Source organism: Camelus ferus, chromosome 2 (genome assembly GCF_009834535.1).
Source record: "Camelus ferus isolate YT-003-E chromosome 2, BCGSAC_Cfer_1.0, whole genome shotgun sequence".
Lineage (NCBI taxonomy): Eukaryota > Metazoa > Chordata > Mammalia > Artiodactyla > Camelidae > Camelus > Camelus ferus.
Window position 1 is genome coordinate 53,814,803 of NC_045697.1, and position 22,612 is coordinate 53,837,414.

Here is a 22,612-nt window from a genome sequence, read left to right on the forward strand (position 1 = left end):
TCATATAAAGAAGAACTTATACCTAGCCTTCTCCAACTATTCCAAAAAATTAAAGAGGATGGAACACCTCCAAATTCATTCCACAAGTCAACTAGTACCCTGATACGAAAACCAGACAAAGATATTGTGAAAAAAAAAAAAACTACATGCCAGTATTTTTAATAAATACAGATGCAAAAATTCTCAACAAAATATTAGCCAACACAATCCAACAATACATTAAAAGGATCATTCATCTGATCAATTTGAAATTATTCTAGGGCCACAAGAATGGCTCAACAGAGGAAAATCAATTAGTGTGATACACACATAAACAAAAGAAAAGTCAAAAACCATAATGATCATCTTAATACACACAAAAATGCATTTGAGAAAAGTCACATTCACTCGTGAATAAAAACTCTCATCAAAGTGAATATAGAGGGAACCTATCTCAATGTAATAAAGGCCATTTACAACATACCAATAACCAACAACTAACAGCCAACATAATACTCAACAGAGAAAAAGCTGAAAGCCTTTCCACAAAATTCAGGTACTAGACAAGAATGCCCACTCTCAAAGCCTCTATTTAATATGGGATGTGAGGTCCTACACACAGCAATCAGACAAGAAAAACAAAATTACCCAACATGTAAGGTAAGAGGTAAAACGATCCCTATTTGCAGATGACATGATACTCTATGTAGAGAACTCTAAATTAATATAAAGAAATCTGTTGCATTTCTACACACTATAACAAAATATCAGAAAGAGAAGAAAAAAACAATCCCATTGAAATCACATCAAAAAAATAAAATACCCAGGAATCAACTTAACCAAGAAGTTGAAAGACCTAACAACTGAAAACTGTAAAACAATGAAGAAGGAACCCAAAGATGATACAAAGAAATGGAAGGATATCTTCCTCTTGGATTGGAAGAATTCATATTGTTAAAATGGCCATATTTCACAAAACAATCTACAGATTCAATGCAATCCCTATCAAATTACCCAGGACACTTTTCACAGAATGTTAGAACAAATAATCCTAAAATTTATATGGAATCACTAAAGATGCAGAATTGCCAAAGCATTACTAAACAAAAACAATGAAGCTGGAGGAATAATCCTCCCAGACTTCAGACAATACTACAGAGCTGTAGTAATCAAAAGAGCATGGTATTGGTACAAAAACATATATGGATCAATGGCCAGAATAGAGAGCCCACAAATAAACCTACAAACTTCTGGTCAATTAATCTTTGTAAAAGGAGGCAAGAACATACAATGGAGTAAAGACAGTCTCTTCAGCAAATGGTGTTGGGTAAACTGGACAGCTGCATGTAAATCAATGAAGTCAGAACATTCCCTCACACCATACACAAAAATAAACTACAAATGGCTTAAAGACTTACTTATAAGACAAGACACTGTAAACCTCTTAGAAGAAAACATAGGCAAAAAGATATCCAACATAAATCTCAGCATTGTTCTCCTAGGGCAATCTATCCAAACAAAAGAAATAAAAGCAAAAATAAACGAATGGGACCTAATTAAACTTACAAGCTTTTGCACAGCAAAGGAAACCATAAGCAAAACAAAAAGACAACTTACTGAATGGGAGAAAGTATTTGCAAAAGATGAGAGGGACAAAGGTTTAATATCTCGAACATATAAACAGCTTACAAAACTTAATAAGAATAAAACAAACAACCCAATCCAAAAATGGACAGAAGACCTAAACAAGCAATTCTCCAATGAAGACATACAAATGGCCATTATGAAACAGGAAAATCATGCTCAATATCACTAATTACCATAGAAATGCAAATCAAAATTACGATGAGGTATCACCTCATATCAGTGAGAATGGCCATCATTCAAAAGTCCACAAACAATAAATGCTGGAGAGGCTGAGGAGAAAAGGGATCTCTCCTACACCGTGCGTGGGAATGTAGTTTGGTACAGCCATTATGGAAAACAGTATGGAGATTCCTCAAAAGGCTAAAAATAAACTTACCACATGATCCTGCAATCCCACTTCTGGGACTATATCCAGAAGGAATCTTAATTCAAAATGACATACACACCCCAATGTTCATAGCAGCACTATTTACAATAGCCAAGACATGGAAACAACCTAAATATCCATCAACATATGACTGGATAAATAAATTGTGCTATATTTATACAATGGAATACTATTCAGCCACAACAAATAATAAAATAATACCATCTGCAGTACCATAGATAGACCTGAAGAATGTATTTTAAGTGAAGTAAGCCAGAAAGAGAAAGAAAAATACCATATGATATTACTTAATGGGGAATCTAAAGAAAAAAGCAAGAAACAAATTTATTTACAAAACAGAAGCAGACTCCCAGACATAGAAAACAAACTTATGGTTACGGGGTGAGGGGGAGGAGGGAGTGAGAAGGGTTAAATTGGGAGCTTGAGATTTGGAGACACTAACTAATACACATAAAATAGATAAACAACAACTTAATACTGTATAGCACAGAGAACTATATTAAATATCTTGTAGTAAGTTATGGTGAGAAATATTAAAATGAATATGTATGTATGTATGTTCTTATATGACTGAAGTATTATGCTGTACACCAGAAATTAACACACCATTGTAAATATATATATATATACATAATACATATACATACATATATATACACACATACACACACACACACACACACACACACAGAGACACAGAGAAATGAAGAAATTTCTGGAGGCACAGAACCTCCCATCAAGAAATGATCCTTAAAGAAGAAAGGTATAATAAAAATGTCCCACCAAATAGCATCTATGAATAATTAGAAATTCTATTTAAAAAAATTAGCATATGAAAATTGTGGAGTAAAATTATACAATCTGAAATGAAAAATTCACTAGAGGGGATCAACAGTAGACTAGAAGGAGTTGATGAAAAACCTGAAAACTTGAAGATACACCAAAAGATAATATAATTCAAATAAAACAGAAAACAGAATGAAAAAAAATTAAGGCATAGACTTGGTGGGACAAAATCAAACACACTAACATATACAAAATGGGAGTGCCAGAGGAAAGAGGAGTAGTGCAAAAGACTACTCAAAATACCTGAAAGCATCCTAAATATGATGAAACATATTCATCTCCACATTCCAACTGTTCAACCAATTCCAAGTGGGATAAAGAGAGAACAGCCACACCCAGACACTATAGAAATGTTAAAAGATAAAGACAGAAAATCTTGAAGCACTAAGAGAAAAATAATTCATAGCAGTAAACTCCAGTAAGTTACAGCTTCTATCTCAGGAGAAACAATGGAAGCTCTATGACAGTGGGACGACATGCTCAAAGTGCTGAAACACAAACCTGTCAATCAAAAATTCTGTATCAAGGAAAGCTATCTTTCAAAAGTGAATGGAAAATACAGACATTCCTTTGTTTCACACTCCACCAAAACACAATTCATTGGTGTGAAATCTTCCTTACAGGAAAAACTGTAGGAAAGTCTTTGAGCTCATGAAAGTAAACCCAGACTGCAGCTCTACTCACCAGGATAAACCAGAGCATGGGTGAAGACAACTGACTAATTATACCTTGAAAGTGGGACCTATATTATAGCCTAACCCTCCATTTTGCTGATGTCACCGTATCTCTAATTCTGTGTCAAGGAGACTGCAGACACAAGAGCCCCTCACGTCCTATTGCTTTACATTAGTCTTATTACTTACATAATACAGCTGAATTGCATGTGCAAGGTCATCGACATTTAGAGGGGTGACAGCACTGACAACACAACAGTAAACACACTGTAGAAACACCAAGTGTTCTACACTTTGCCCTTTCACTTGATTTCCCACAGCTGCTGACTACTCATATAACGTACTACTAGAGATATAGGAGTTGTATTTTAACTTCCTGATTGATTTCTCCTTGGATATAAGCATGAGCAATAGCAAAAGAATACAATAATTCTTTAACAGCATTGCATGTGAACAAGATGTCTATGAAATGGATCTCCCTTCTGCTGCTGCTGCAGCTGAATTGCTACTTTAGTTCTGGGAGTTGTGGGAAGGTGCTGGTGTGGCCAGTGGAATATAGTCATTGGATTAATATGAAGACAATTCTGGATGAACTTGTCACGAAGGGTCATGAGGTGACTGTCCTGATATCTTCAGCTTCCATTTTTATTGATCCCAATACACAATCTTCTATTAAATTTGAGATTTTTAACTAAAGATGATTTTAAGTATGTCTTCAAGCATTTGCTTGATAAATGGACATATTTGGCAAAAGACTCATTTTGGACTTATTTTTCAACAGTTGAAAGTATCTTGTGGGAATATTCTGATATGCAAATGAAACTCTGTAAAGATGTTGTTTCAAACAAGAAACTTATGACAAAACTACATGAATCAAGGTTTGACGTTGTTCTTGCAGATGCCGTCGGACCCTGTGGTGAGCTGCTGGCTGAGATACTTCAAATCCCGTTAGTGTACAGTCTCCGCTTCTCTCCGGGCTTTGCACTGGAGAAGTATGGTGGAAAACTTCCACTCCCACCATCCTACGTACCGGTTATCATGTCAGAATTAGGTGATCAAATGACATTCATGGAGAGGGTGAAAAATATGATGTACGTACTTTATTTTGACTTTTGGTTCCAGACATTTAATGAGAAGAAGTGGAATCACTTTTACAGTGAAGTACTAGGTAAGTCATGTTTTCAGTTGGTGGCATGAAGTCTTAACGTTTCTAATGCCTTTGAAGATGACACCGTATAAATAAAGCGTCACAGAAATTTATGTTTTATAAGTGAAATGATAAAATGAAAGTATAAAATGTTTCATCAATTTCATAATAATTATGGAAAAATTACTTCACTGGGTAAGGCCCATTACTAGCGCAGGACACTCCAGCAGTCATAAACCTCAAATTGAAGCACGTACAACATCTCCAAGAAACTATATATCCATCTTAATAAACTTTGCTTTTTAACTTTAAAAAGGTGACTAGAAACCTCCTAAAACGTCTTGATAAAAAAAAAAAAGGTAGATTTAAGAGCTATGCATATATTTGTAGCATAGGTATGTAGGTGGCATTTAGAAATTGTTTCTACCTGTGTAGCTCAGTTTCCACATTATAGTATAGTATAGACAGAAAAAAAAATATTTGCTTTATCAAAGAACAGCCACGTACAAACATCTTTGACTACGTTATTCCAAGCTCCATTTCAAATATTGCCTAATACATTCACATGGCAATATTCTCATTTGATCGAACATTTGTTCTTTTTGCTTTTGTTTCTCCTTTCAGGAAGACCCACTACATTATTGGAGACAGTTGGGAAAGCTGACATGTGGCTCATTCGAAACTACTGGGATTTTGAATTCCCTCGACCACGGCTACCAAATTTTGAATTTGTAGGAGGCCTCCACTGCAAACCTGCCAAACCTCTGCCTATGGTAACATATTCCTATTTATGTGGTTGTCTTCACTTTGCATTTTCAATAGGAATACTTATGCATTCTTTATTTACAATGGTTAATACAGCAGAGAAATGTGGGAAGCCAGATAAAGTGACTTGTCAGTTAGAAACTCATATTTCTATACTAGCACAGGTATGTGAAATTCATTACCATTACAGAATAAATTGGGACATCTGGGAGACTTTGACACTATGTCTGTTAAATTACAGCCTTCATTATTCAACACATAATGAAGCATCAGACAGTCATAAAAATAATAATTATAAAGGGACTCGCCTATACCAGAAGTGAGTGCTCATATGCAGAGGAATGATATAAACACAGTTTCTGCCACCTGACAGTCTACTGGAAAGACAGAATACAGGCAAGTCGTAAACATTGTGTAAAGAGTGTTATAAGGGAAGACCACAATGCTAAGGAAACATTCACAGAATTCATAGAAAGTATCTCTGATTCTTTGATAATTAAGGTCAGATCTGAACATGTGCAGGAATAAGCAGACGGGGTAGGTCAGGGGTGGAGGAAGATACAAAAGACAGCCAGGGAGAGTAATTAGTGACAGTTCCCAAGAAGTCCAAGTTTAGTCTGAACAGGAAGAGGCTGAGTAAAGAGACAGATGGTGCTGGAGAATTAAGCTGGAGACAGACATTCTAAGGAGTGTGAAGCATCTAATAGGGGCATTCGGGAAAAAATTAAGAGTGTTAAGAAAGGGAGAGGTACAATCACATTTAAAGAAAAACACAGGATGTAGTCACTGGGTTGGGTTATGAAGGGGTAAGAGTAGAAAGGGAGACCATTTCACAGGTTTGCTGAGAGATACAGGCAACAATGATGGAAAACTAGACTACAATATTCATACAGACATGACCATACTGACTCATAATAACAGTACGAATCTCATACAGTTGTAGTTGGGAAAAAAGTTGTTAGTACACATGAAACATCCAAAATGTCTGGCACATACTGATCCAGAATAAACATTAACTATTGTCTTTATTGTTATTTTGTTACTATTACACTATCAATAATCCAACATGTGCCAGCCACCTGGATCTAAATCGTAATTGAATAGGAACTGATTTTCCAATACACCTATATGCTCTAGCAAAGTCCTAAAGAGAAGATAGCACATGGAGTGCTTGAAAAGCAAATTTTAAAAGATTTTTAATCAAAAAATTTAATAACAGCATATACTAAATTTATTAAAAACTGAATTTAAATAAAATATAATTTAATACACTTAAGTTAAAAATCTTAAATGTTGAGAATTCTTTCATGTTTTGGGCAATCAGATGAGCAAGATTACAAGCTAAAAACTTTTTATAAGGGTTGAGGCTCTTCACCAGGGACCCTTCCTCAAAAATACAAATGAATGCCCCAACAACTTCTGCACCAAATCCAACATTTCCTTGCTTCCACAACAGCGTTTAAACCATTCCTCATCTAAAATCCTGGAGTTTTACATCTTACAGCATGAAAGATATAAATTAGTCTATTAGAACAGGTGTTTTCTGCCTAAACTAAGCATACAGAAAACCTCAGTACAGCTCCCTTAAGGAACACGGGTCTCAACATTGTAGCTGCTGACAGAATGAGCAGACAGAAAATGTACACTGTGTATATAAGCACATTAATTCTGCACACTAACAGTAACGACCAAATAATTTCTACCACTTAAATACAAAAACTACCCATAGTTTCAAATTACAAAAATTCTCTTCAGTTTATAAGATACTATTCCTTATGAAGGAAAGCAAGAAGCTAATCTGTTTTAAATTGACATGCTGTTTTAAATTGATTCAAGATATAAATAGGAAGCAAGCAATCTTTAGCAAACTATTTTGTGATCTCTTAGGAGATCCTTTTTTGATTACTCCTTATTGGTGGAAAAATGAAACATATCTTTTTCAACTGTCATACACAGTATCTCATTTGTTTACAAATTGTTTTGGTATTCAATGGTAAACTATCACAGCGTTCAAAGGCTGAAATAAAATTAGTGATGATTATATCTCACTCTATTTTTTAAAGATATCCCCATTCTCCTTTCAAGCAAGTCACAGTGTTAGTAGGAGTGAAAGTAAGGACCAGAGAAAGAAGGACAAATAGAAGATGAACAGTAATATAACGATATTAGTAATAGTAGCTGTTGTTACTACGTTGCAAAACAAGAGATGAATGCAAGAGGATGTCTGCAAACTACTAACTTTCAAACTACTAACTTTTCCGTTAATTATTCCTTCAAACTACTAACTTTTCCATTAATTATGAGGTTCTCAGAAAATTACTGAGGAACATTATGATACCTGATCTTATATTTAAGTCTTTGATCCATTCTGATTTAATTTTTTGAGAGGTCTAAAGTAGGGGTCTCATCATTTTTTTTCCATGTGCTTATCCAGTTTTCTTAGAAGAAAAGAAGAGACTACCATTTCCCCAGTGGGTGGTGTTCTCTCCCTTGTTGAGTATTAGTTGACTATATATGCAGGCATTTAATTTGGGACTCTGTATTCTGTTTCACTTGTCGATCAACTTCTCTATTTTTAGGGCAGTACCATACTGTTAAATACTACAACTTTGTAGTAATACTTTGGAATTGGTAGGTGTGAGGCCTTTGGCTTTGGGTAGTGTGGATAGTGTAGCAATATTAATTCTTCTGATCCATGAACACTGGATGACTTTCCTTTTTGTGTGTTTTCTTCACTTCTTTCAACAAAGTCTTGTAATTATTACTGTACAGATTTTTCACTTCATTGGCTAAAATTATTTCCAGTTATTTTATTGTTTTTCATGCTATGTTGAATGGAATAATTTTTCATATATTTCATTATTAATAGAGAGAAAAGCAACTGACTTCTGTATGTTGAATTTATGTTATATCCTGCAACTTTACAGAATTTGTTCATTAGTTAAAGCTTTTGGTTGACTCTTTGGGATTTTCCATACAAAAAAATCATATCATCTGCAAAAAAAATGAAAATTTTACTTCTTCCTTTCTCATTTGGATGTCTTGAATTTCTTTGTCTTGCCTGGATGCTCTAAGCTGGGACTTTTAGTACTACGTTGACTGGAAGTGTGAGAGTGGGAACCCTTGCCTTTTCCTGATCTTAGAGAAAAACGTTTCATATTTTCACTGTTGACTATAATGTTAGATTTGGGTTTGTCATATGTAGCCTTTATTTTGTTGAGGAATGTTCCTTCTATATACCCAACATGGTCAGGTTTTTCATCTTAAAGAGATTTTGTATCTTGTCAAATTCTCTTCCTACAGCTATTGAGATTATCAACTTATTTTACCTTTCATTCTGTTAATGCAATGTATTTCATTTATTGATTTCAGCATGTTGAAACTTCCTTGCCTCTTACAGGTAAATCACACTGGGTCATGGTATATGGTACTATTAATGTGTTCTAGAATTTAGCGAACAGACACTGATTTGAGAATTTTTAAATCTATAATCATTCTGGATATTGGCTTATACCTTTCTTTCCCAGGAGTGTTCCTATCTACTTGGTATCTACATATACTGGCTTTGAAGAATGAATTTTGAAGTGTTCCCTCCCTCCTCTTCAGGTTTTTTTGGAAGAGTTTTTGAAGGACTGGCATTAAATATTCCTTAAATATTTGATAGAATTTATCAGTGAAGTCATCTGGTCCTGGGGTTTTCTGTGTCAGGAGCTTGTGATTACTGATTTAGTATCTTTACTTATTATGACTGTTCAGATTTTCTAATTCTTTCTTGTTTCTAGAAATGTAGCCATTCTTCTTGGTTATATATTTTCTTGCCATAGAATTCTTCATAGAAATCTCTTACGATCCAGTGAATTTCTGGAGTCTCAGTTGTAATGTCTTCTCTTTCATTTCGAATTTCATTATTTGAGTTTTCTTTCTTCTTTAGTTAGTCTAGCTGAAGGTTGTCACCATTGTTTCTATTTTGGAACATGCAGAGAAAGAAAAATTCTGTATTATACTTCTTCTGTCTGAAATCTAAAAGAGTCAGTTGTATAAACTGAAAATAGTATGGTGATTACCAAGGGCTAGGGGGTGGGAGAAAAGGAGAGATGTTATTCAATGTTATTATAAACTTTCATCTCATAGTAAATTAGCCCTGGAGATTTAAGGTAAAGGATAGTGAGTATAGACAACAATATATTCTAATCATCAAACTTGATGAGAGACTAGACCTTAATTATTCCAACCACAAAAGAAAAATAATAATCATGTGACATGACAGAGGTGCAACCTATCATCAAGATGGCAATCCTATTACCATCTATAAGTGCATCAAATCAGTAAGTTATACAACTGAAATAATGTTATACCTCTAACATATTTCATCATTAAAAAATATTTATAAATTTTAAACTAAGGATATCCCTAGACAGAGAATATAAATACATCTTATTTCACTTCTATAATTTTTCTTATATTGAATAATGTCATGAGCTTATATTATTTTCATACAGATGTCAGACAATGAGAATAACCAGTCCACAACAGTGATTAACTTTTAAATAGAGGATGTATTACAATAATATGATAGGGATGCATCTTCTACAGGAGAGATGAGGCAGCTTTGGGGAGCAAGCCAATGAGGAAAAAACAAAGAACACAGGTAACCTTAAATGCTGGGACAGGTCACTGGAAATACACACATTACCTAGATGCACCATGAAAGTCACAAGGAAGTTCAGAGACATTAATAGCAAAACTGATCATCAGGGTGAAATTGTACTTTTGAAGAATGATCTACACAATATAGAATGCAAAGTTAAATTTTGAAACAAATTGCCTATTTTCCTGTTCCTATTGAAAATAGTTTTGAATGCAGTTTTTAATAGGGTTCCTATTGTTTAGCACAGGGAACAATATTCAATATCTTGAAATAATTTATACTGAAAAAGAATATAAAAAGGAATGTGTGTGTCTGTGTCTGTCATATATATATGAATTAATACCAATGCTGTACACCAGAAATTAACACAACACTGTAAACTGAATATAATTCAATAAAAAAAGTAGTTTTATGACATTAATCATGATAATAAACTATTCATTTTAAATGGAAGGATTAGGTCAGAATTTTCCAGAGAAAAAAGAATAATGAATGTAAAACAGCAGAAAGATATTTTAAAAACAGGAGTATATGGTTTAATGAGATCCAGAAAATATTGCTCCTTTGCACTTTTTTTGTAATACAGTATGTTGAACAATGTGTAATTATTCTAGTGCAGACAGTAACAATTTTTTAGTGAGAAAGGGTCAAGGACTACAAGACAAAATAATTCTGAGAGAATTCCAATCAAATACAGCTTCACCAGGAGCTTTATTTAGTCTGACATGAACTACTCACAGGTGACCAGATCTCTGCTACAGAAAGCCTGGTGTTCCTCTCCCACTGTGGGGCAGGTGCTCCCCCAGGGACTTAGTGAGGTGATGATGAGGGTCCCTCACAGCCCCTTGCACATAGCACATCCTACTGTGACAGCAAATATACAAGGTGATTTCAGAGCAGAGGGTGTCCCATGGAAACAAACCCAGCAGTATGCTCACTCAGAAATGCAACTACACAAGTATATCTCTTGCTTATTAACAGGACACACAGGGCTGTTTCACAGAAATTCTAAACTATAATACCAGACTCCTCAATGTCAGTGACTCGTAATTTAGAGACAGATTTGGGGAACTTCTGAGTAACTTAAAGTTAAGGTATGAGGATTATAGATCTGTGAGAAGGATAAAGTCATTCAAATCCTAACTTTCTCCTAGTGATCATAGTCAGGGAAATGAAATACTAATGACTACTCCAAACTAATTCTCTAGAAAGGGCCTGGAATAAACAAATGATTTAGTAGAACTATAATAAGAAAGAATTAAAGATGAGTTAAGATCCTGCTGTGTGACCTCCTTCCAAGGATCTATGTTAGTAATTAATAACATGACTGATGAAGAGTCTAACACTGTTTACCAGTGTGTCCTCCTCACTACTGTGTACTGCCTCTATCTCATTTCTTCCTTATATGCACACATTTGCACACATACATATAACAGAAGAAACCGACCTCACATCACACATCTCCTTCCCAAGGACATTAGGGATGAGGTCTATTAAAACAAAGCCATTACTGAAAACTTTTGAGGAGTTTCCAAAAGAAAAAATATAAAATAGAATTACCATATGGTCCAGCTATTTCTCTTCTGGATGTGTATACAAAAGAACTGAAGCTAGCACCCCAAGGAGATATTTGCACACCATATTCATAAAGGCATTATTCACAAGAGCCAAGAACTTGAAGCAACCCAATTCTCCATGAACAGATAAAGCAATAAACAAAGTATGGAATACAAAAACACTCGAATATCACTCAGTCTTTAAAAGAAGATTCTGACACATGACACAACATGAATGAACCTTAGGATAAGGGAAGTAAGCCAGTGACAAAAAGACAAGTACTATACAAATCAACGTATAAGAGGTATGTGGACTGAGCAAATTTGTAGAAACGTAGAGTAGAATCATGATTGCCAGGGGCTGGGATCAAAGAGGAAAATGGAGTTTTTAATGGGCACAGACTTCCAGTTTTGCCAGATGAAAAAGTTCTACAGATCGGTTCCACAATGTGAATGTACTTAATACTTTTGAACTACAGACTTAGGAATGACTAAGATGGTAAATTGTATGTTACATATATTTTATCAGGTTTTTTTTTTCAAAAAGCCACTACTGAAATAATTCCTGATTGTATCAGAATTTTTACTATTCAGCTGTTTGTAGCAATCCTTTCAATAACGTTTGCTATGCTGTTGCTCATTTGTAATGGAGAAAATTCTTTTTTGACAGGAAATGGAAGAGTTTGTCCAGAGCTCAGGAGAAGACGGTATTGTGGTGTTTACTTTGGGGTCGATTGTCACTAACATAACAGAAGAAAGAGCCAATGTGATTGCATCAGCCCTTGCCCAGATTCCACAAAAGGTAGATAAAGAAACATAATAGTGGACAACTATAAAATGAGACAGTTAAATCTTGTAAAAAGTTTGACTATAAACATACTTTGCAAGAAAGGTAAATTATTACGATAGCTCCAACATGTCTCAAATATTTAAAAGCCAGAATATACATAGCAGGTGCTGCAATAATACAGACAGTGTCTTGACAATGATTTTGGATACACACTATAATCAAGTAAATATACATGAGAGATGCAGTGCGAAATCTGGTTAGTATAATGGTACTGTGGGCAGGTAGAGAAATCACCAAATTCTGCCTTGTCATCGCTGCTTTCCTTGAAGGATTCCTGAGGACACAGTACACACACAGAAGTTCTCAGGAGTTAAATTTTAACAGTAATTGTACTAGCACAGTAACGTTGGGCAATATTGATAAAAGTCGGAAATGTGCTATGCAGTTTATACTTGCCAGGTAATCCTGGCTGCCTTTATTTTCCCTAAATTTTGGAACAGATCTATTCAGTGTGCTTTTCAGGGTGCTATTCAGAGAAAAGATGATCAGGGCTCCCCAAGCTGCCTGCAGACACCCAGTCAGGCACCATGATTTACACAAAAACAAACATCAGCCTGCCCTGGGTGCCTTGGTCCTACCAAAGCCTGAAGCAGGAAGATAAAAGAGAAACAGTGAAGATGGGGTTCTGCCCTGAAGGTGAACCCTGTGCATTGTAAAGGGTGGACTATAACGGACTCTGCATCCAGCCTATCAGATTGCTCTTCCTGACTGAGGAGGGAGAATGGACTATTTGAGAAAGTCAAGCATAAGGAAGACTGGCATGGAAAAGATTCTACTGCCTCCTTCCCCATATTATACAGCAGTAACTTACTCTCTACAAAATAAAATACACCTGGGATCTTTGGTTATTTGTGACCTACTCCTACTTTACTATCTGATATTGTAGTCTTCTCTTAAACAACTGAGCTAATTTTTTGCTGAGAACATAACGTCACTTTCACTCACACAGCAAATAGAAATTGGACACCAGGAAATTATAATCCAATGTGTAAGAATTACTTGGAAATCCAAAATGGGTGGCTTATTTTGGTGCTGAATATGAAAACCGCATTAACCACTGCTGTCAATGCACTGTGCTTCACTGTTGAAGTGTTCAGGGTCAGCTGAATAATTTTAGCATCCCACTTTTGGAGCTTTTCCAATACCTTATTGTTACTTGTAAATTACCACATGCTCCTCCTTTCTAAACTTAAATGTTTTCACACCTACTAATAGTGGTAATAATCTGGATTTATGTCAAAAAATACCAATTCTCTCTTTTTTTTTTTTTAAAAGCGCTTAACAATTTGTAATCTAAAAGAAGTTTTACTTTCTAAGCAGCATTAATTGTCTTATTATTAATAAATTATAAATAAGCAGAAATACTTACTTCTCTTAAGTGGCTAACTGCAGGTACTTTCTATTAGTAAATCAAAACATGTAAAATTCTAATAAAATAACTTGTCACATTAACAAGTGGATATACGTAAACTCCATTCCTTAAGAGTCGATAAGAAATAACTCAGCAAATAACAACTTTGAAAATAAGAGCTAGTATATAAAATAAAGCAAAACAAATGTGTAGATTATTAGTAATTTGCCACTGTTTTGCTTTTTCACTAGAATCCAGACTACCTAACAATTTCATAAATACTTGAATTTGTCATTGAAAAATTCATTTGTCAATGACATCATGTGTGATATGTCATGATTCATTCCATACCTCATTGAACATAAAAATAAGTACACAGAATGTGGGTATTCCTATTGATGTCAGTGCATTACTAGTCATCTCTACTTAGGATCTGCTGTCCTCATTTCCTGACCTGTCGTATGGAAGGCATTTAACTGGATGTCTTTTCATCTCTTTAGAATTCTAACGTGCTATAACTTTGAAGTTCAACTCATGAATAAGCTATCTACTTCACCCTAACAGGTTCTTTGGAGATACCATGGCAAGAAACCAGATACCTTAGGACCCAATACTCGGCTGTACAAGTGGATCCCCCAGAACGACCTTCTTGGTGAGACCTGGGAGAACAAATGTTGGAAACAAGGGTAACAGCTGAGGGAGTGACAGCACTGGGACAGGAAACCAACTTATCCAGAACATATTATTCAAGCATGCAAAAGGAACACTCTGAATCTTCATTATTCTCTCTTGACCTGGAGGAAAACAAATAAAATATAAAGGTTGGCTTTTTTTTAACACCTTTATTATGGTACGATTCCTGTACAGTAAACTACACATTTTTCGGATGTACAATTTGATGAATTTTGATAGAGGTATACACCAATAAAACATCCACCACAATTGAGATGGCCAACTATTCGATCACTCTCCAAGAGGTGCAAATTTCCGATTCCCAACTTACCCTTTCCCACCCTCTTTACCCCTGGTAACAATAAGTTTCTTCTCTACTTAATAGTTGACTTTTTATTAAAGAGTCACATCTCTTACGGACAGAATCTTTATTTTGGTTGTAATTACTTCTCACAGTAAAATTATCAAGAACATCTGGGATTATTGCTTTGCCTATAAATTCTCTCCTTACATCTATCTTTTCCCATCTTATGGGTATTTTAAATGCCCCTGAAATACAGCAGCTCCTTTTTATTACCAGTGACTCCCCATGTTCTATAGGAAAATACTTCACAATGTTTTCAAGAAGTTATAACACATTTCATGATAAAATGTAGCTTTTCCTTCCTCTGGTCCCAGTGCACGAACATTCCCCTTCCTGTTGCCTTGACACCCTTCCTATCAGACTAAATGACTTCACTATTTCCTTAAGAGACTGTATTTTTGACACATCCTCCCCCTTTCTTGCTCTGTGGTTTCTTTCACCCAGAATGTTCTTTCCATTTGTTCACCTGACAATCTGGAGTACATTTGTGAATTCAACTCACACAGCACTCCTTTCATGAAGGCTTCACTTCCCTCTCCAGCAGACTGAGTGGCTTCCTGATCTGAGTTCTGAAAGCAGTTGAAATGCAGTTTCATGTGTATAATCATCTGTTATCGAAAGGACACTGCTTCTTTCACTGCCTTGTAATGGCCAGTTCTCATTTGATTTCTAACATTAATTAATCATTTTACTGAAATTCACTCAATCCTAGGTCATCCAAAAACCAAAGCTTTTATAACTCATGGTGGAGCCAACGGCATTTATGAGGCCATCTACCACGGGATCCCTATGGTGGGCATTCCTTTGTTTGCTGACCAACCCGATAACATCGCTCACATGACGGCCAAGGGGGCAGCTGCCAGACTGGACTTGGACACAATGTCAACAACAGATTTGCTCAATGCATTGAAGCAAGTCATTAATAATCCTTCGTGAGTACATATGTATATTTTTCTACTACATACTCTGTCTAGAGAAGTTCTCATAAGGAGGCCAGGGAGGTAGCAATGCATCTTCACATAAACACAATGAGGAGTAAGAGTTGCACAGGGCTTTGAATAGTCCACAATCACCTACTGTGAGTGTCACGTTAAGTTTGTTTGCAATGGTTTTAGCAGAAAGCTTATTCAGAAATTTAAGGAAAATGGAGAAATTTTGAAAGAGCTCATCATTAGAATGAGAAGACTCACTGAAATGGTGAAAGAAGAATTAAGAGGAAGCATAAAGGACAAAGCTCAAGTAGGGAATCATGACGTTGTAAGAGTACTCATCCGCAGTTATGACTTTCTTTCAGCATGAGAACTCCTCAAATATTTTAAGCTCTTCTAAGATGTCTATTTTCAGTAAACCACCATGACATACTCCATCTCAACTTCTCATTACATTTAGCAATTCCCAAGTTTTCTGTGCTAATATTTTGATCTTATCACTGATAAAAGGGAAACAACCAAAACTTTCTAATTTACCCAACTGCAACTATGTAGTCACTACTTAAAATCATAGGTATATTCTTAGTTCTTTTTGCTATAACTCTTTTTGACTATTTGGAAGAACTGAAATCAGAAAGTGACTTGGAAGAGATATGTTGGGATATTCCTGTTTTCTTTTAATTAGTTGCATATTATTTTGAAAGGTTACTTTCCTTTAACAGTTATAAAACTTATTGGCTATTTTCCCATTGTTGCTCAAAACATATTTGAACACATATTGCATCCAAAGTTTGTATCTCCTAGTCCACCACCCTTTTGTTTCCCCTCCCACTTCACTGGTGATGGATAGCTTCTTCTCTGTATCTCAAAGTCTGTGCTAATATTTTGATCCCATCCCTGATAAATGGAAGCAACTATATCTTTCTAATTTACCCAATTACAACTATTTAGAGACTACTTATGAATGTAGGTATATGCATAGATATTTTGGTTATACTTCTATTTGTCTATTTGGAAAACATGTTTGGATATTCCTATTTCAAAGCGATCGTATTTGGTTTCCAAATCATTTGAGGATTTACATGAATTTCAGTAATATTATTACTATTATTATCACAACTACTGTATGTATTTTCTCCCTTTTGTTTCATAATGACTTTGAATAGAAAACTTTTTGTGAATGTGTTCGTAATAATAGCAAAGTTGACATTTTGGCTTTAATAGCAGTGTTATTTTATTTTTTTAACTGACATAGTCGGTTTACAATGTAGTGTTAATTTATGGTGTTTCATAGTGTTTCAGTTATTGTATGATGTACGTATGTATATGTATGCGTTTGTTTGTGTGTGTGTGTTTATATATATCCTTTTTCATAATTGTTCTCATTATAGGCTATTAGAAGTTAATAAATGTAGTTCCCTAAGCTATACAATAAGACCTTGTTGTTTATCTATTTTATACATAGTAGTTAATATCTGCAAATTCCAAATCCTTGGTTTATCCTCCATTTCCAACCCACTCCCTCTAGTAAACTTAAGTTCAATTTCCATGTCTGTGTATTTGTTTGTGTTTTGTAGATGTGTCCATTTGTGTCAGTTTTTTTACATTCAACATATAAGTGATATCATATGGTATTTGTCTTTCTTTCTTCCATCCTGTCTTTATGACAATCTCCAGATCCATACATGTTGCTGAAAATGGCATTATTTTATTCTTTTCTTTTTTATACCTGGGTATGATTCTATATATATACACCACAACTTCTTTATCCAATTATCTGTCCATGGACATTTAGATTGCTTCCATGTCTTTGTTACTGTAAATGGTGCTGCTATGAACACTGAGGTACATGAAGCTTTCAAATTAGAGTTTTCTCCAAATATATACCCAGGAGTGAGATTGCTGGATCATATGGTAACTTTTGCTTTAGTTTTTTAAGGAATCTCCATACTGTTTTTCAAAATGGGTGCACCAAACTACATTCTACCAACAGAGTAGGAGGGTTCCTTTTCTCCACATCCTCTTTACCATTTGTCCTTTGCAGACTTTTTAATGATGGCCATTCTAACCAGTGTGATATGATACCTCATTGTAATTTTGATTTGAATTACTCTGATAATTACCTATACTGAGCATTTTTTATGTGCTCATTGGCAATTTATATGTCTTCATTGCAGAAATATTTGTTTAGCTCTTCTGCTCATTTTTGAATTGAGTTGTTTGTTTTTTTGTTATTCAGTGGTATGAGCTGTTTGTATATTCTGGAAATTAAGCCCTTGTCAGTCGCATAATTTGAAAATATTTTCTCCCATTGTGTAGGTTGTCTTTTGGTTTTGTTTACAGTTTCCTTTATTGTGGAAAACCTTACAAGTTTCAGTAGGTACCATTTGTTTATTTTTGCTTTTATTTCTATTGTCTTAGTAGACATGATTTCATAGGAGGAAACTGCTAAGATTTATGTCAGAGAATGTTTTCCCTATGTTTTCGTCTAGGGGGATTATAGTGACTTATGTTTAAGTCTTTAAGCTATTTTGAGTTTATTTTTGTGTATGGTGTGGGGTAATGTTACAACTTCACTGGTTTTGAATATCCAGCTTTCCCAGCACCACTTGCTGAACAGGCTGTATTTTCTCCATTTTATATTCTTGCCTACTTTGTCAAAGATTAATTGACTGTATGTATGTATGTTTATTTCCGGGCTCTGTATTTTGATCGATTGATCCATATGTCTTATTTTGTGTGTCAGTACCACATTCTTTTGATTACGGTAACTTTGCAGTACTGTCTGAAGTCTTAGAGGGTTATTTTTCCAACTTTGTTCTTTTTCTTCAATATCACTTTGGAAATTCTGGGTTGTTTGTGATTCCATATAAATGTTAGAATTATTAATTCCAGTTCTGTGAAAAAAACATCCTGGGTAATTTGATTGGGACCCCATTAAATCAGTAGAATGCTTTGGTAGTGTGACCACTTTAACTACATTAAATCTTCCAATCCAAGAGTATGGGATATCTTTGCATTTCTTTAAGTCATCTTTAATTTCCTTAATCAATGTTTAATACTTCTCTGCCTCTAAGTCTTTCACCTGCTTCGTCAGGTTTATTCATAAATATTTTATTTTTTTCTGACATGATTTTTGTGAAAATTTCCTTTTCTGATATTTCATAATTAGTGTGAAGAAATGCAACAGATTTCTGTGTGTTAAACTTCTATCCTGCTACCTAAAAACAGTGTTATTTATTTAAATTTTAACACAACTATTGTCCTAACTGAACAGCATAAGCAGCACACTTTCTAATTTTAAAGAAATATATGATTCATTTGGCAGTTTAATGTAAAAGTGTAACTCTTGGAAAGATTATACCACTTTAAATTTTTAATAATGTAAAGCTGGTGTCAAAAATGAAGATAATTTATTAGCTGCTAGATACAGAATGTTTGCTATATGCTACACATTGTATTAAGTCCTTTGCATATATTAAGTACCTTCTTCATGGTAGTGTTTCCCTATTGTATTACAAAAATGTCACATAAGTGTCTCCTCTGAAAAACCCAAGGCTCCTCCTGTGCTTTATACAGAACACAAAGAGATTTTACCTCCTTGTTATTGCTTCAGTGCCATGCTACTGCACTTCGTGATTTAGAGTTTGTGAGCCATATCTCTTTATTCCTCCCTTCCTCCTTGTCTGTTAGTCCATGGTCATTCCAACACTAGAGACAAATGCAACTGCAATGCCAGAAAGTGAAATGTTGAGCACTCGCCAGATTCTAAAATCACTCACAAGAAAAACACCACCAATACTAGCAAACGTTTACTAAGAGTCTGCTGTATGCCAGGAATACTTAAGAATTGATATACTATTCCTCCAAATAATCAGATCAGATACCATTCCTATCCATCCCATTTATCAATGAAAACCTAAGGAAAGAATAACACAGCAGACATCAAGGCAAATGTCAGAGTCAGGATTCAAAACAAGGCAATCACTTCCAAACTTTTAACCACCACTTCACTAATAGAAGATAAATACCAATTCATGCTAAATACCAACTGCTCACCAGCCCCGACTGGACATACCTCTGAATCTCAACATGGATTTTCCTCCTATCTCTGGATTATGATAGTATTTTAAAACTTGTCTAACAGGTCTATTAACAATTCCTTACTAAATGCAGTTTGGTGCAGCCATTGTGGAAAACAGTAAGGAGATTCCACAAAAGACTGAAAACAGACTTACCATATGATCCAGGAATCCTGCTCCTGGGCATATATCCAGAAGGAACCTAATTCAAAGACACCTGCACCCCAGTGTTCACAGCAGCACTATTTACAATAGCTAAGACATGAAAACAACCTAAATGTCCATCAACAAATGACTGGATAATGAAGTTATGGTATATTTGTACAGTGGAATACTACTCAGTCATAAAAAACGATTAGATAATGCCATTTGCAGCAACATGGATGGCCCTGGAGAGTGTCATTCTAAGTGAAGCAAGCCAGAAAGACAAAGAAAAATACCATATGTTATCATTTATATGTGGAAACTAAAAAAAAAAAAAAAGAAATGAATGTGTATATATAAAATAGAAACAAACTCACAGACATAGAATAAAGACTGGCGGTTGCCGGGGGGGAAGAGAGTGGGAAGAGATAAACTGGGAGTTCGAGATTGGCATATATTGACTGGTATATATAAAGTAGATAAATAACAAGCTTATACTATGTAGCACAGGGAAATATATTCAATATTCTGTGGTAGCTTATGGCAAAAAAGAATATGAAAATGAATATATGTATATGCATGGATGGCTGAAGAATTATACTGTACATCAGAACTTGATACAACTTTGTAAACTGACTATACCTCAATATAAAAAAATTTTTTGTTGTCATTATATACAAAGAAAAAAAAATCCTTCCTAGATAATACAAACTGTGAACACTCAAATCATGTATATCTTTTCTGTTCTTTTATTTCAACATCAGGACCTAACCCATTCCATTGTTTTCGCTACAAATACCTGTCCTCTCCTAATTTCTCTCTTTTCTCCATAGCTTGAAATTCTATGCATTCAACAAATTGTAGCACATAAGCTAGGATCTATAATCATCTCTGAGAAAAATAATCTATTTTTCTTCCATTCAATGTGGCACACATTTTTACCACGTGCATGAAAATTCCACATATGTATCTTTTCTAGTTTATTCTAAAAATTAACGTCTGCTTTTCCTTCAGCTACAAGCAGAATGCTATGAGGTTATCAACCATTCAACACGATCAACCTATAAAGCCCCTGGACCGAGCAGTCTTCTGGATCGAGTCTGTCATGCACCACAAAGGAGCCAAGCACCTGCGGCCAGCCGCTCACGACCTCACCTGGTACCAGTACCACTCTCTGGATGTGATTGGGTTCCTGCTGGCCTGTGTGGCAGCTGCTCTCTTTGTCATCACAAAATGCTGTCTGTTTTGCTGCCAGAAGTTTCCTATAGCAGGAAAGAAGGAAAAAAAGGAGTAACTCTATCTGAGGCCTGAAGCAGGAACACCCCATACATGGATCTGTTTCAGCTGATTCCAGCAAGAAGGAGTTATGATGAGGTTCCTGTTCTCCTGTGACAAAAGGACTTTTTACAATTTAGCATCAAAGATCAAAATTTGCTTTCAAGGGATTTTCTTCCTGCTTGAGAGTTAGAAATATGTTATGAAAAGAGAAAAGCTGCTGAAAATTAAATAAAAATAAAACTATATAGGTATATATTGAAATTGATTAGTTTAATTCAAAATTTTACTAAAAAGAAATTATTGAATTTAACTGTCTTTCACAGGGTGTGCATATACATAATAAAATAACAAGTCTACTTATATTATCCATATTATTTTGAAGATAATCTGAAAATTGTAAATTTATTTTGTTCTGGAATTTTATTACGTTATCTTACCACAAAAAGTGTTCCAATAATTGGAATTGTGAAAAAGATTCACCCTTCCATTTTATTTGTGAGACCACTAACACTTCTTGGTTTTTACTGTGTATCCAGCCTCAGAATCACTACTTATCTAAAGCCATGGCAAGTCATTTGCCTTCATCCAGTTTAACTCATGTCCCAGTGAAATGTCTCTGGAAGTAGGAATACAGCAACTGCTACCTGCTTCCTATTATAAAACTGAGCTATTTGTGAAAATCCTTGACTTAATTTTCTTTTTCTCCTTAATTTAAAAAATATTTACCTGATCTCTTTCACTCCCATATTCAGCTTTTGATAATGGATTTAAGTTTTCTATTATATATTAAGAAAATACGTAACATGTACACCAAAGGGACTTACTGAATTTTCATTCTCTTCAAATGTACCTGGAAACATCTATATACCCTGTCTATATCTATATATCTTTATATCTATATACATTTTTTCAAAACAATACAAAGCATCACTTAGCAGCTTGAAGATACGTTGTGAAATTCACTGTGTTTGTGGAACACAGATTGAAATAATTACTATTATTTTATATAATGATACTTAACATCATGTGTGTCATTCTTTTGTCTCTTTCCTCATGAACCTATTTCCCCTTCCTTCCCATAATACTTAAATGTAAATGTTTAATCTTTTGTCACAACAAAAATAATAACAGCATCATTTTCTTTAAACCTAGGCCCACTATGACTTACATAATCAGTAACAATAGGCTGAATACAAAAATTACATAAATTTTTTGGAAAATAAGTAAATCAAAGGAAAGAAATCTGAAGGCTATCCTGAAAACGGCACATCAGGAAAGCCCTTTATGATCGA

General features: G+C 34.8%; 1 pseudogene; it reads left to right on the forward strand.

Moving 5' to 3' along the window:
- The first annotated feature begins 3,992 nt into the window (after positions 1 to 3,992).
- LOC102504150 lies at positions 3,993 to 21,351 on the forward strand (annotated as a pseudogene).
- Positions 21,352 to 22,612: the final 1,261 nt, after the last annotated feature.